The sequence below is a fragment of the Pseudoliparis swirei genome, chromosome 4 (genome assembly GCF_029220125.1).
Source record: "Pseudoliparis swirei isolate HS2019 ecotype Mariana Trench chromosome 4, NWPU_hadal_v1, whole genome shotgun sequence".
NCBI lineage: Eukaryota > Metazoa > Chordata > Actinopteri > Perciformes > Liparidae > Pseudoliparis > Pseudoliparis swirei.
The window spans coordinates 27,333,045-27,349,757 of NC_079391.1; positions in this window are offsets into that span (position 1 = coordinate 27,333,045).

Below are 16,713 nucleotides of genomic sequence, written 5' to 3' on the forward strand. Positions count from 1 at the left end.
TTCTTCATTTTTTCTTCACGTTATTTGTTTTTAATGTGAGGGTCAAAGGTCAGAGGATGTCGTTTGTGTACAGATTATAGTCGATAAGTGCCAAGCTTCAACAGGACTGCCACTAGATGTCAGTTTATTTGGAAAACATTTTTTGTAAGGTTCTGTGATGCTTGAGTTAGGTTTTGTTTTTGCAGAGTGTGTTCATTTAGGAAATTAAATGTAAACAATATAAAAAGTGCAAAAGTGCAACATATATGTAGTGTATATGAAGTGGGCGAAGTGTATATAAAAGTTATCTGCTTCATCCCGGATCACACCTCTCTCCCGTTGTTCAGCTGGAGTTTGGCCTCCAGCTTCCTCTTGTAGGAGTCCATTGCCCTGAGCTTCACCTTCAGGTCGCGCTGGACTCACCTGAGCTTGTCCATGTACCCAGACCTGAAGGTTACTTTCTTTATATTAAGGAGAGCCTTCAGGTCAATGGTGATCCATGGTTTTAACAAGATAACATGCTGAGCTGACAGAATGAAACATAAGAAATTTAAAACATATTTTTTTAAATGACACCGCAGTCACATCAACAAAAAAAGTGGTTTGATAAATATCAGTGGAAGTTCAATTACTGAAAAAAGGTGAATGAAAAAGGAATGGCACACTCTGCTGACTAGTGGCAATCATCTGACAACTACTGGCACTTATCTGACGAGTAGTGGCACCTTCTTGACTTCTGCCCCCCTAGTGGTGGCATCTGTCTGACTACTGGTGGCAAGTCTCTGACGCCTCATGACACTTCTGGCACTGGCACTTCTAGCACTGGCAGCTCGTGGCACCTACCGACACCAAACTAAATATATATTTATCTATTAACTTGTATTTAAAAAATACTAATTCTAAAAAGGGGCCAAAATTAGTTTCCTCCTTAACTTCTTGACCCCCGCTAATCTATCTTCTTTTCCTCTCCGTTGAACTGCATGCGTGCCCACGAACCAATCACAGCGTAGGTTAATTTGACTACTTTCATGGGCTTCCAGAAGGCCAGAAGACCTCAACAAATACACCCAGTATGTCAAACTAATGATATGATTGGTTAAAGATTATGTCAATCAACGATAAGTTCGCCATGTACTTCAAGCAGGCTGTACTTGTCTCGGCCTGTGTGACGGCCTGAGATGAGCTGCTCTTCTTCCATAGAGCAGTGGTTCTCAAATGGGGGTCCGCGTACCCCTGGGGGTACGTGAAGGCACTCCAGGGGGTACGTGAGATTTTTTAAAATCTATTTAAAATTAGCATCCATTCAAAAATCCTTTAAAAATAGTTATTTAATAAATATTCAATAAAACACAAGTGTAAGTTCATAAACTGAATTGTATATTTAGTAGGCAATTTAATTTAATTATCCTAAAAACCCAGAGTCTCCCCCATATCAGGATGGTTTGACCCAACGTGGCACACGCTAACGGTCATGACCCGTCTATCACTGCCGGCTTTTAAACTCAAATAATGAAGTCGTGGTTGAAGCGTAGCAGCAATGCTGCTGAAAACACGGAGGGACAAGTGCCAAAGAAGGCCAAACCAGAGCCGGCAAAATCCCGTCAGTTTTCAGACGACTATGTTTTAATGGGATTTATGTCCACGCAGCGCCTCCGCTCCCATAACGCGCACTACGCGCTGCGCGTAGGGCACCAAGTCCTGAGGGGGCACCACAAAATAGAACACGAGATATATTTAATCGCTCAGCACCCCACCCCCCCCCAGCATCTGCACGAACGCAGCGGCCTCAATGACGGGCAGCGCGAGAGGACTCATAGCGCGCATTAAAAAAGAAAACCCCGACATGAAGTGGACTCACTGTGTCATACACAGGGAAGCGTTGGCGTGCAAGAAAATGAGCCCTGTGTTACATGACGTTTTGAACGACAGCGTCAAAGTGATCAACTTCATAAAGTCAAGGCCACGCAATGCACGCCTGTTTCGCCGCCTCTGTGAAAACATGGGAGCTGAACACACAACACTGCTGCTGCACACAGAAGTACGCTGGCTCTCTCGAGGGAGAATACTCAACCGGCTGTTGGAATTACGATCTGAAGTACACACCTTTCTGATCGAGCACAGGTCTCCCCATGCCACCTTGTTCCAGGACACAGACTGGCTTGCAAAGCTGTGCTATCTGGCAGATATATTCAGCAAACTGAACGAACTGAATGTGTCTCTGCAGGGCAAGGAGACCAGCATTTTAAACATGTATGACAAGGTGGGTGGCTTCCTGAAGAAAGCAGAGCTGTGGAGAAGGTCCTCTGCAGAGGGAGATTTCACTTGCTTTCCCCAGGTGGATGCTTTTCTCTCTCGTGAGGATGTGGACAGAGCTCCAGTCAAGTCGGTCATAGTGGGACATTTGACCAACGTGATTAAAGATTTTCATTCCTACTTTCCTGACATGGAGGATAAATCTGTACAGCTGGATTGGGTGAGAAACCCATTTCTCTTGTCTGAAGCAAACAGAAGCAAGCTACCTGTCACTTATCAGGAAAAACTCCTGGAAGTGTCATCTGACCGTGGCCTCCAGATTAAGTTTGCCACATCCACACTCACACAGTTTTGGGTGTGTGAAGCAGGAGCACCCTGACCTGGGACAGAAAGCTTTGGAGCAGCTACTGCCCTTTGCCTCCACATATTTATGTGAGGCCTCCTTCTCTGCAATGACTGTGATCAAAACAAAGCAAAGAAACAGACTGTGCCTGGAGAAGAGCTTAATCACAGCAGTGGCCTCCCTGCCACCAAGACTGATAAAGATCCTCAGTGAAGCACAAGCACAAGTTTCTCATTCAAATGTAAATGCTAAAGCATTCAGTTTAATGCAATGTTCATTGTTGACAGTTTAATAAATCCGACACTGATGGCTGTGTATTTCTACTTTTTTTTTACCAAAGATTATTTGCGCTGGTTAGGGGGTACTTGGCTGAAAAAAGTATTTCACAGAGGGTACATCACTGAAAAAAGGTTGAGAACCACTGCCATAGAGACTCTGGAGGTGAAATTCGATTGGATAAAAGCTCCCGTTAAAATAAATCGGCCTGGAAGCAGCGCTGCCGGATGGAAGCACAACAACAGAGGATGACAATAGTGCAATAACAAAATAAAAATTCAGAAAATATTCTAATTATAATATAATATATTTTTTAAAATTATAAAATAGCTATAACTTTGTAATTATGTTTAGGCCTTCCGAGAAGGCTTAGAAGGCCCGGACGGCCCGCCACTGATATATAGTTGTACTGTGGTGCCATCCATAGTGAATTGGCTAACATGCCTGCAAAACTGTTAAAGTCTGTATCGAACATGAATCACTGAGACTTAAATGTCTTCACAGTTTAAAAACCAACAGCTAAAGTGCCGACATGATCACAAAACATTTCATCTACTGACCAGGCTGAATGACCTCAAGATGAACTCATAAAGGGGAACCACAAAAACCAGCTACATTCATTTGACAGATATAGTTATTAGATACTTTTCAGATCAAGATTTGACAAACAACACATGTGATTAGTGTTTAAATATGATTCTGTGTTTTAGATTTAATTACCCAGGGTTAACCCCATCTCTCCCCAATGACAGACAAACACAACCCTGTAAAGATGATGGAACGATGGATGAATAGATGGAAGACACTCTAGTGATGGTCAGGTTTAGACAACACAAGACTTGATTCATTTCAGGTTGAAAACGTATCCACCACCCAGCGTTCCTGTAAGAATGTCTCACTACTTCATGCACTGGACAGAAATAATGGCAATAAGTATACATTTTGACAGACATGTAAAAGCTTCAAAATTTATCTTAGGGGAATTAACCGATACATATTTTATATTGTTGAACAAAACTTTAAAATGTCTTAATCTTGTGGTAACTAGAGGCCATACTTCAGAGGTATAACCAAAAATCCATAAATAAATAAACTACTATATTCACATACTGTATATATACAAATATTCCTGTTTCTGCCTTTATTTCGAAAAAGACAATATTGCTAATAATCTCTTTACAATTGAATATCTCATTATTTTATCCATTTACATGCACAGTGCATATTCTGATTAATGACCCAATGCCCAATCCTCATTACTGGGGCTGGTGAATCTCATGTCGGCACCATTCTCGGTTGTGTTTGGCGAGTCGATGCCTTGTTTGACTCTAGGAACACACGTCTAAGTCCTTTATAATGCTTAAAAGTAGGTGTGTTTCTACTGCCGAACCACAAATGTGGGATTTTCTTTTGGGCACTAAAACTATTGATTAGTTTGCAAATTTGTTAGAGCTGGTAGTAAACCCCTCATGATACACATATTCCGAACGCATTGTATACCTGTCCAAAGAATACTCCTCAAACATAAATAATATTCCCGTATGCCACATGTCTTCGTTATAAAATGTTCTATTTGAATAAGGCCTACTTCAGAATATAGAAAAATGATATGTTGACATGAGCCAAATCAAATTCTGAATATTGTCATATTCAGAATAATAGTGAAACATAAGTTTGCATGTAAAACCTAATCATTGACTTCAAAACAAGAAACCAGAAGTTAGGAAACACTGACTCATCTCCATGCACTCTTTTGTACTTGGACTACTGTGCTGGCGAGGCTGGTGCTGTTTCCCTGGTGCTGATCAGCCTCTGGTTGTTTCACTCCTGGGGTTTCGCTCTTTCACCAGCACCACTCCTGCTAGACAAACAGCGACACTCAGCATCGCCCAGAGCTATCAGTCTAACCGGATACTCTGATAACAGCTCATACACCACACATTTAGCTTATCTCCCTCGCATGCCAAGAGCAACCAAATCTGTGGCTTCTGCATTCCAGAACAAGTAGTCTTTCGACTAGTTGCAGTTGAACTAAACATAAAACACCATTTTACATAAAGTACACTGGTGTTTGATCTATGGTGCTGTATTTTGTCAGTAACTGCAACATATAGAGAGGGACAACTCCATGAGGTGGAACAAAATCTTTATCCAGCGACAAATGGCGCGGCACCTTTCCAAACAGTGGCAACTGCAACATTTTGAGCTTGCTTTGTCTTCCAGTTTGGTTTTATGCACCACAGGGCTACTTTCATAGGAATAAACAAGAGCTTGCCTCCAATGCTGCATCCAGTTCACTGAAGCCATTTTGGAACTTGTCGTTCATTACATTTAGGTCTTTTCAGGCTAATTTTAGCAACAAAAGAACTAAAACTCCTTCGTTGTTGCTTTGGAGCATGACGTGCGCACATTTGATGACGGATTCAGGATGAGCGTTAACTGTCCAACAAGAATTATATTGTGAGTGAAGTGAAGCAAACATCTGCGGCAAACATGCTAATGCTAACTATCAGTCATCTAGAAGAATTCCAAGAGATGTGCTGCAGCTTTATTTCGGTGTGCCTTGGTGAATAGTAAATAATTCGCCTTAGTCTGTCTGTAACTTTCTTGGTATGGTTGTACTGCGCGGTCTGACCGTCTTACCCATTGATAGCCCTACATCTTGTGAAAGTAAAGTCCAATCAATTGTCAATGTTGCCTTTTCATTGAATAACTTTTTCTTTTTTTTCATTCCTCTATGAGTCCTTACTCATTTTAAATCTACTTGTCATGTTGCTGAACGTTGAGAAACTTTGTAAATATACACTACTGTTCAAAAGTTTGGGGTCACTTATGAATGTCTTTATTTTTCAAAGAAAAGCGCTGTTTTTTCAATAAAGATAACATTAATCAAAAATACACAGTATACATTGTTAATGTGGTAAATGACTATTCTAGGTGGAAATGTCTGGTTTCTAATGAAATATCTCCATAGGTGTATAGAGGCCCATTTCCATCAACTATCACTCCAGTGTTCGAATGGTACATTGTGTTTGCTAATCGCCTTAGAAGACTAATGTCTGATTAGAAAACCCTTGTGCAATTATGTTAGCACAGCTGAAAACAGTTATGCTGGTGATATAAGCTATACAACTGGCCTTCCTTTGAGCTTGAAGTTTGAAGAACAAAATTAATACTTCAAATATTAATCATTATTTCTAACCTTTTCAATGTCTTGACTATATTTTCTATTCAATTTTCAATTCATTTGATAAATAAAAGTGAGTTTTCATGGAAGACACGAAATTGTCTGGATGACCCCAAACTTTTGAACGGTAGTGTATAAATACTAAATACACTGCAGTTTGTGTTTGGAGTTCAAATATATATATATATATATCTTTGCAAAGGATGATAAATCGTCTCACGGAGCAGAGTTACAGATCGTATCACTGATAGGTTCAGCACAAAAGAAATGAAATTGAGCAAATTTGACTTTTAGAGATCCCTGACCACATTTTTTTTATCAAAGCAGCTGGTTTACAAGGCTCCAGACTAAATATTTTACCCACCGTTCCCCCTCCATCATCGCCAACTCGCCCACATCACACTTACATCTTAATGTTTACATATAGACACTTACACCTTATTTTGTATCAATACGAAATCCAATTAAAATACAATCTGAGGATCCACTACTGTACTGTTTTTAATTGAACAAGGGTTAAAAAAAATACTATATTACCTAATAATAATATTTCTTTTATTGGTTAGCAAACATTTCCACTAGAATCCTGTTCATGATGCATGGTGTATTTGACGCATCATTATTGAAATATCATTATATTCATCATTTCTGTCATATTCATTAAATGATTTGTAACTCTGTACACATGACATGACATCTCTTGCTTCTGTGCATCCCGGAGAGGGATCCTCCTCTGTTGCTCTCCTGAAGGTTTCTTCCCTTTTTTCCCTGTGAAAGGTTCTTTTCAGTTTTTTGGGAGTTTTTCCTGATCCCATTGGAGGTCAAAGATCCATGATGTCATATGTATAATAATTCAGATTTCTATAGCGCTTCTCTGAGACGCTTTACAGGGGACAAGAGACAAACAGAACAAAACAAAAAGAAAGCAGACTGTAAAGCTCTCTGAGGCAAATTTGTTATTTGGGGGTGTTCAAAACTAAATTGAATTAAATTGAATATACATGTCCATGTTAGAGTTCCTGTAATATTACTGTACAATTTTTTATGAATATTCTAAAGCAATTTAAGATGACATTACTTCTCATTTTCAATAACTGGTGTTGGTGCTGATGAGGCTGATAGAATAATGAGTTGATGAAGCTGATGGATCTGATGAAGACTGGGCAGAGATGGGGAGCTGGAGGGGAGCATAACAGAAGCATGAATGAACTGAAGGTTGAGAGACATATTTAAAAGAGACAGCAGTGGCTAACCATGTCATTGTTTAGTTGTGCTTATTGGATAGAGGAGACCAGCGGATCTAAACAAGTGGTGTCATGATTGACAGCCCCAAACAATGACGGCAAGTAAATAATCAGTGCATGCGTGAGAAGTGATTGGCAGATGTATGACAAATAAGTGACGGGCTTTCAAGAGTATGGTCTTCTGACTAAACTTACGCTATAGCTTCATACGTGTAATACGTTTGGAGTGTGTTGGTGCACGAGGTCAGAAAGGTATGAAGGGGTTTAGGGTTGTGAAGGGCTTTGTAGGTGATGAGGAGAATCTTGAACTAGATTATTTGATGTATCGGGAGCCAGTGGATGTTTTGGAGGAATGGGGTCATGTGATCTCTGGTGCGGGAGTGGGAAAGCAGACGGCAGCTGAGATCTGGATGTAGTTTGTTGATGATTTTGGGAGATTTGCCAGAATAGAGGGAGGGGCGTGGAGGGGAGTAGACGGGCGATGTTTCATTAGAACTCTTTTTGTCCTGTGATGGATCTGAATCTGGATTTATATGGTTAATATCGTTGGATGGAATCCAGGTAGGTTTTGAGTTGGTAGGTAACAGTGCGTTCCATTATTTTAGAAAGAAAAGGGAGATTAGAGATCTAATCAATGTCACCAACGACCTCCTCCTCTCCTCTGATGACCACTCCCTCAACATCCTCATCCTACTGAACCTCAGTGCAGCCTTTGACACCATCGAATACTCCATCCTCCTATCCCGTCGTGAGTCTTCCCTCATTACTGGCTGGATGCCAACTTCCTCAAACTCAATAGCGCCAAATCTGAAATTCGCGGCCCAAAATCACCAAACAAATTGCACCACAACTTCTCTCTCTTCATCGATGGCACCTGTGCCTTTGGTGTCATCTTTGATCCAACCTTCTCCTTTGAACTCCACTTTAAGCATATCACAAAAAATGCCTTCTTTTATCTTAAAAACGTCGCCCACCGATAACCCTCCCTCTCCTCTTCAGCCGCAAAAACATTCATCCTCGTCTTCATCACCTCTTGACTGGACTACTGCCACAGCTTCCTGTATGGCACATCCACCAAAATCATCAACAATCTACAATATATCCAGAACTCAGCTGCTCGTCTCCTCTCCCACTCCCACACCAGAGACCATACCACCCCACTCCTTCAAAAGCTCCACTGGCTCCCGATACAGCAAATAATCCAGTTCAAGAGTCTCCTCATCACCTACGAAGCCCTTCACAACCCTGAACCCCTTCATACCTTTCTGACCTCCTGCACCGACACGCTCCCACCTCAGATCTGCAGACGCCAACCTCCTTACCCCCCTACTTTATACAAACATCAGACCTGGGGGACAGGGCAGGGTCTTCTCCATTGCTGCCCCCTCCCTCTGGAAGTCTCTCCCCATCATCTCAGACATGCTCCGTCACTCGCCACTTTCAAAACAGTACTAACAAATTATTTAATTAAATCTGCTTTTATGTTGTGTCATCTCTCTTCTTTACCTTGTTCTAGCTTTTATTGTTTCTGTCTTTACTATCTAAAGTGCCTTTGAGTACCTTTTAAAGCGCTATACAAATAAAATGTCTTTTTAATATTATTTCTTCTTTCCAATGACAGGTCTGTGTGTCAGGTGGGAACCATTCTTTAAGCACTTAAGTAGTATGCACTAGCTGCTACTTAAGACTGGCTGCTGCTGTAACAGTGCCAATGTTTACAAGTTGCATTGTGTTGCTAACGCACAAGTGAGAACAGAGAACAATAGAGGGAACAGGGTTGTTTTGATTAATGATTATGTTCACGTCACTGAGATTGTTCAGGAGTGAGGTTAATTCACTCTTTGACCCTATGCCAGCCTGACGTAATGACCTGAGGTAATGACCAGACCCAAAGACCTTTAATAAACTTCACTGGAATGCAACAATCTTATAAATACATGGAGCTCATTCAGAGTCTACAGAATGTATACTTGGATTATTTGGATTAATAATATATACATTTAGATTTTTTGGAATGTGAATCTTTGAGAAGTTTTAAAGAAGGTGTTGTAGGTACAATGGGTGAGAAAACATTACGATAGTCACATTTTCAGAATTAAATCTGTTTTCTTGCACACAAGATCACAGTCTCTATCACAGCGGATCCCTATTCAAGTGCAACGATGATGGAAAGAGCATTTGGCCTGTGATTATTCACCTTATCTTTTCATGGTCCAACCCTATGTCCTATAAGTATAATATTATTGATACAATACTAAGTTGTATTGCAAATGACATCTTGAAGAAAACCGACTAGACTGCTATGAGTTGTTGTCTTTCAAGCCAGTGCTTATGGAAAGCTCTGTTGAGTCATCTTGGCTTTTCTCTGTTCAGAATAAGTGGCAGAATGCATAACTGTACACCTATCCGGTGTTAGCACTGACTTATTGGCAGTGTCTATGAAACTATTGACCTCGTCGCAATTTAATTTGTGAACCTGTTGCAATGCATTTGATTGAAAATGAAATTGAGAAAACGTGATTCTGTCAAATTTTCTTACTCCTTAGTCAACACTATTACTTTTGTTGCAGACCCAGTTATTGTTCATGGATTAATATGACTGCAGGTGTATGTTGTGTATTGAACAGGTCAATTATGAGTAAAATCAGATCTATTTTTTTCCACGTTAGAATTCAGATTTGTAGTTTGTCCATCCATCCATTCTCATCGGAGGCAGCAGACCCAGCAGGCTGACCCAGACTTCCCTCTCACCCGCAACACTTTCCAACTCACTCTGTGGGATCCCGAAACGTTCCCAGATCAGCTGGGAGATATAATCTCTCCAGCGTGTCCTGGGTCTTCCCCGGGGTCTCCTCTCAGCTGGAAAACCTCTCATGGGAGGCATCCAGGAGGCATCCGAATTAGATGCCCAAACCACCTCAGCTTTGAACAGCTTTTATAGTTTGTGTTTCTGGAAAATACCAAAGGACACCAAGACAAGAGAAGAGGGACAACATATTGAAAAGGCTTAGTTCAGTATTCAACGCTGTTCAAATTTAATTTATTGAGATTTTAAACGATAATTTACGATGTGAACTACATCTTTTGTGAGTTAGCATATCTGTTATAAACTTGTGAGCCGTAACAAATATGGGAGATGCATCAAATTGAAGTTCACACCAGACTTTAATTCAGTAGTTAAACAATCAGACTCTGTACATTGTGATTTACATTCACAACATAGAAGAAAACCTGCATTTTTCCCTCTAAATTATTTTTACAGAACATAGTAATGACAAATACTGTTATGTATAATAGTACAGCTATGTGACATTCTTGTGTTGGCATAACTCACTTGTCCTATTCCCTCACAATTTGATCATAAAATAAGTCTGTAAGATAACATTTCCAATGATATACTGTATATACTGTATATATATATATATATATATATATATTTATATATATACATATATACACAATCATTGGAGATGTTATCATACAGTACAAATGATTTCATGCTAGCCGTATTTTAATTTGATCAAATATTTACTGTGTGAAATATAATTTCTCAAAAAAAGATCCAGGTCAGACGACAGGTGTTGCATTGTTGAGATTAGGCCCAAACTACCGAAGTCTCAACACAGGTATCGCTGTTGGTTAAAGGAGGTTAATGGTCCAAACACACAATGTTGTAACATTTCCGGTTGACTCAGAGCTATTGTGCAACATTTTCACTTCAAGTCATAGCCAAAGCTAAAAAACAGTGATCTTTTAATCTCTTTGCTTTTTTTTAAAGCCCCTCGGCTACTATCAGACAACAAAAATATGCCAATGGGTGGTAAAATTCATATTGTAAAACTACATTATTTGTCTTGTCATTCACTAACATTTTTGACGAGGTTATCATCCAGGTCGAGGTACGATATGTATTCTTCAGAACAATGAGCGAACGAATGAGTGAGCGAGGGGTATCTTGTGAGGAATTGCAGAGGTGGTGGAGCAAACTAGAGAGTGAAACCAAAGTTGTGAATCAGAAGTCTGAAGAGGAATACCATTTTATGTTCTCATTGTTTCACAATGGTTATTTTGTACAAATAAGCATATCCACCTCCTCCCAAACCTGCGTGAAGGTCTACAGGTACCGGGTTTTGAATGAATGCATTCCAAGACATCCTGCTCTCTCTGTGTCTGTCCCCTATTTTTGTTGTTGTTGTTGTTGAAATGGTTTATTTAATAAGGGACAGTGCACATTGATAAAAACATTGCAGTAAATGTGCCAGAGTTAGCCAAGAGGCTATTTTTCATCTGTAGTCCCAATGTTGCTGATGTTAAGAACAAACCTAAAAACATAAGATTACAAATACAATCTACAGATAAAGCAAATAAAATAAGGGAGAACAATGTTAAAATGGACAGAATAAAAACATAATGTCAGAGATACAACGTAAAAGCAGACAGACTAAATGTGATATATAACTATCTTAGCTGGCTAATCTTAGCTTCACTGCATCTGGCATTTTTTGCTTCCTACCGTTAGCCGATTAAGTATTTTACAAAGGGCAAGCTGGTTATTATGTAGCCAACGGTCAAAATAAAATATAGAAACAGATTGTTTCAAATACGATGAATGATTCACATCCAATGACTTCTTCAACCTGTGACTGGCCCAAAACAGCTGTCCCAACATGCTTTGCAACCACCTTCACTGTATCGGTGCCTAAACACACCACTGCAGCAAGCCTTCATGACTTCAGTCCTGGTGCACTCACCCCACCCCCCTAGTTGCTTGTCTTGGCTAATGTCAAAACCCACCCAGACTGGACGCCCGTCTACCACCAAAACAGGTGTACTCAGCTCTCCCCACCTGGACAACAACAACAACAAAAACAACCACCATCTGAGAAGGCTGAGAATGCAATGACATATACATGGGTCAAATATCTTCATCGAGTTCACAGGAGACACAACTAGTTTTGGCCTCATCAACAACAATGATAACCAATATACAGTGCGGAGGTCCAGCACCTGGCAGCGTGGTGCACTGACAACAACCGTACTCTCATGACCAAGAAGAGCTCCTTGTGCACTTCAAAGGTGGCAAACGCACTTCCATCTGTATCAACAGGACAGAGGTTGAGTGTGTGTCGCCAGCTTTAAGTGTCAGGATGTCCACATCTCCAAGGAATATAGTTGGACCCTCAACACTTTGACTCTAGTGAAGAAGGCTAATCAGCTTTCCTTCTTCTTGAGGAGACTGAAGAAAACCACTGTCGACACAGATTGTAGTGAACTTCTATCGTTGCACCATTAAGGACGTACAATATATATATACTTTATTAGGCACACCTGTTTAATTGCTCGTAACGCAAATAACTTATCAGCCAATCGCATGGCAGCAACTCAATGCATTTAGGCATCTCAATGTAAAACAACTTGCTGAAGTTCAAACTGAGCATCAGAATGGGGAAGAAAGGGAGGTGAGTGAGAATTATGTGACTTTTGAATGTGGTATGGTTGGTGGTGTCAAAAAACTGCTGATCAACTCAGATTTTCAAGTACAACCATCTTAAGGGTTTACAAAGAATGGTGCGAAAAAGAGAAAATATCCAGTGAGTGGCAGTTGTGTGGAAGAAAATGCCTTGTTGATGTCAGAGGTCAGATGAGAATGGGCAGCGTGGTTAGAGATAATAGAAAGAGGACAGTAACTCAAATATCCACTCTTAACAAAAAAGGTATATGTAGAATCTCAGAACGCACAACACGTGGAACCTTGAAGCAGATGAACTCCAGCAGCAGAAGACCCCACCAGGGACAACTCCTGTCAGCTGCTCGACAGGAAACTGAAGCTACAATTTGTACAGGCTGACCAAAATTGGACAATAGAAGATTGGAAAAACGTTGCCTGGTCTCGATTTCTGCTGCAACATTTGTAGGTAGGTGCAGAATTAGATGTAAACAACATTGAAGCATGGATCCATCCAGCCTTGTATCAATGGTTCAGGTTGGTGATGTTCGCGCTGCACTCCGCACGCGTAACACCGCCTTTGACTCCGGGAATATGGCGGAATACAAAAGAGCCCGCTACGACCTCCGTAAGACCATCGGCTCTGCCAAGCGGGAGTTCAGGAACAAGGTGGAGGAAAAGCTCAAGAGCCATGACGTGAGAGGTGTGTGGAAGGGGCTACAGACAATCACGGACTTCAGAGGGAGAACCAGCGGTGAAGAGAACTCCTCTACCTCCCTCCCAGGCGAGCTAAATACATTCTTTGCTCGGTTCGGCGTGACGGCAGCCCGCCGAAGGCAGCGCTGCCCGAGGAGACCAGCCTGCTGATCATCTCAGAGGCTGACGTGCGCAGAGCCTTCAAGCGGGTGGACATCCGGAAGGCGGCAGGTCCCGACCACATCCCGGGCGCGCCTCAGAGCATGTGCAGACCAGTTGGCAGGAGTCTTCGCAGACATCTTCAACCTCTCCCTGTCCCAGGCTGTTGTTCCTGAGAGCTTCAAGATGTCCAGCATTGTGCCTGTCCCCAAACTCCCCAAGGTAACCTGCCTGAATGACTGGAGACCCGTAGCCCTCACCTCGATTGTCAGTAAATGCTTCGAGAGGTTGGTCAAGGACTTCATTTGTTCCATGTTGCCTGCCACGCTGGACCCATGGCAATTTGCATATCGTCAAAACAGATCCACCGACGACGCAATTGCCATGGCACTTCACACCGCCCTTTCCCACCTGGAGGGGAGGAACTGTTGTGTGCGAATGCTGGTTGTGGACTACAGCTCAGCGTTCAACACTATTGTTCCCGCCAAGCTCGACACCAAGCTCAGAGGTCTAGGCCTGCACTCTACCATGTGCAGCTGGATACTGGACTTCCTGTCGGGCCGCCGCCAGGTGGTGAGGATGGGCAGTACCACCTCAGAGCCGCTGACCCTCAACACGGGAGCCCCTCAGGGATGCGTGTTGAGCCTCTCCTCTACTCCCTGTACACCCACGACTGCACGGCCATGCACAGCTCCAACGTCATCATCAAGTTTGCTGACGACACAACAGTGTTGGGGCTGATCACCGACGACGACGAGACAGCCTACAGGGAGGAGGTTGGATCACTGGTACAGTGGTGCCAGGAGAACAGCCTCGTCCTCAACGTCAAGAAGACAAAGGAGCTGATCGTGGACTACAGGAAGCGGAGAGGAGAGCACACCCCCATCTCCATAGACGGAGTTGCAGTAGAGGGTCAGCAGCTTCAAGTTCCTCGGCGTGCACATCTCCGAGGACCTCACATGGACCACGCACACCACTCACGTGGTGAAAAGGGCCCAACAACGCCTGTATTTCCTTAGGCGACTGAGGAAATTCAACATGGCCCCCCGCATCCTCAGATCATTCTACTCCAGTACCATCGAGTGTTCTGACAGGTTGCATCACCGTCTGGTACGGGAACTGCACCGCCCTGGAGCGTAGGGCACTACAGAGGGTGGTGCGGTCGGCACAGTACATCGTTGGAGGTGAGCTTCCCTCCATCCTGGACATATACACCAGGCGGTGCGTGGCCAGGGCCAAACGGATGATGAAAGACAATAACCACCCCGGCCACAAACTGTTCACCCTTCTACCGTCAGGCAGGCGATACCGCAGTATCAAGTGCCGCACAAACAGACTGAGGACAGCTTCTTCAGTCAGGCCATCAGGCTGCTGAACAAGGACTGAGACCCTCATTAACACTATACACCAGAACATATTCTGTGAATATCTATGGCCATGGTGTATATTTTCTTACATTGTTTATATATATATATATTGTATATATATATTGTATGTATATACATATATATATATATATTGTCTCAAAAAAGTGTATATTTTATTACATTGTTTTATATATATATATTGTCATGATGTATATTCTATTACATTGTTTTATATATATATTGTTAATACTTTCTTCTTTTTTTTGTGTGTGGATATTGTATAGTTTATTCTCATTCTTATTCTTTTTTTAGTCTGCTACTGCTGTCGGGTGTTTTGCACATAAGAATTTCACAAACCGATTATACTTGTATAAAAGGGGATGTGACAATAAAAACTTGAAACTTGAAACTTGAAACTTGGTGGTGGCCTAATGATGTAGGCTAGGGGATGCTATTATGTCAATGTGGACCAAAATCTCAGAGGAATGTTTCCAACACCTTCTATACTACGAAGAATTTAGGCAGTACTAGCAAAGTGTACTAAATAAAGTCTCTCTCTCTCCTCCTCTATATATATATATATATATATATATATATACAGGACTGTCTCAGAAAATTAGAATATTGTGATAAAGTTCTTTATTTTCTGTAATGCAATTAAAAAAACAAAAATGTCATGCATTCTGGATTCATTACAAATCAACTGAAATATTGCAAGCCTTTTATTCTTTTAATATTGCTGATTATGGCTTACAGCTTAAGAAAACTCAAATATCCTATCTCTAAATATTAGAATATCATGAAAAAGTATACTAGTAGGGTATTAAACAAATCACTTGAATCGTCTAATTAACTCGAAACACCTGCAAGGGTTTCCTGAGCCTTGCAAAACACTCAGCTTGGTTCAGTAAACTAAATCACAAGTATGGGGAAGACTGCTGATCTGACTGCTGTCCAGAGGACCATCATTGACACCCTCCATCAGGAGGGTAAGACACAAAAAGAAGTTTCTCAAAGAGCAAGCTGTTCACAGAGTGCAGTTTCAAAGCACATCCACAAAAAGTCTGTTGGAAGGGGGAAATGTGGCAGGAAACGCTGCATAACCAAGAGAGATGACCGCAGCCTTAACAGCATTGTGAAGAAGAGTCGCTTCCAGAATTTGGGGGAGCTTCAAAGACAGTGGACTGAAGCTGGAGTCCAGGTATCAAAAGCCACTGTTCACAGACGTGTCCGGCAAATGGGCTACAATAGCCGTATTCCCATTACTGTCCTCGATTGGCCTGCCAATTCCCCTGACCTGAACCCCATAGAGAATTTGTGGGGTATTATGAAGAAGAAGCTGAAAGACACCAGACCCAACAATGCAAATGAGCTAAAGGCCGCTATTGAAGCATCCTGGGCATCCATAAACCCTCAGCAATGCCACAGGCTGATTGCATCCATGCCACGCCGCATTGATGCAGTAATCCGTGCAAAAGGATTCCCAACCAAGTACTGAGTGCATTAATGGACATTTTCAAATGTTTGATTTTGTTTTGCTGTTATAAATCTTTTTTTTTACTTGGTCTGAGGAAATATTCAAATTTTATGAGATAGGATTTTAGAGTTTTCTTAAGCTGTAAGCCATAATCAGCAATATTAAAAGAATAAAAGGCTTGCAATATTTCAGTTGATTTGTAATGAATCCAGAATGCATGACATTTTTGTGTTTTTAATTGCATTACAGAAAATAAAGAACTTTATCACAATATTCTAATTTTCTG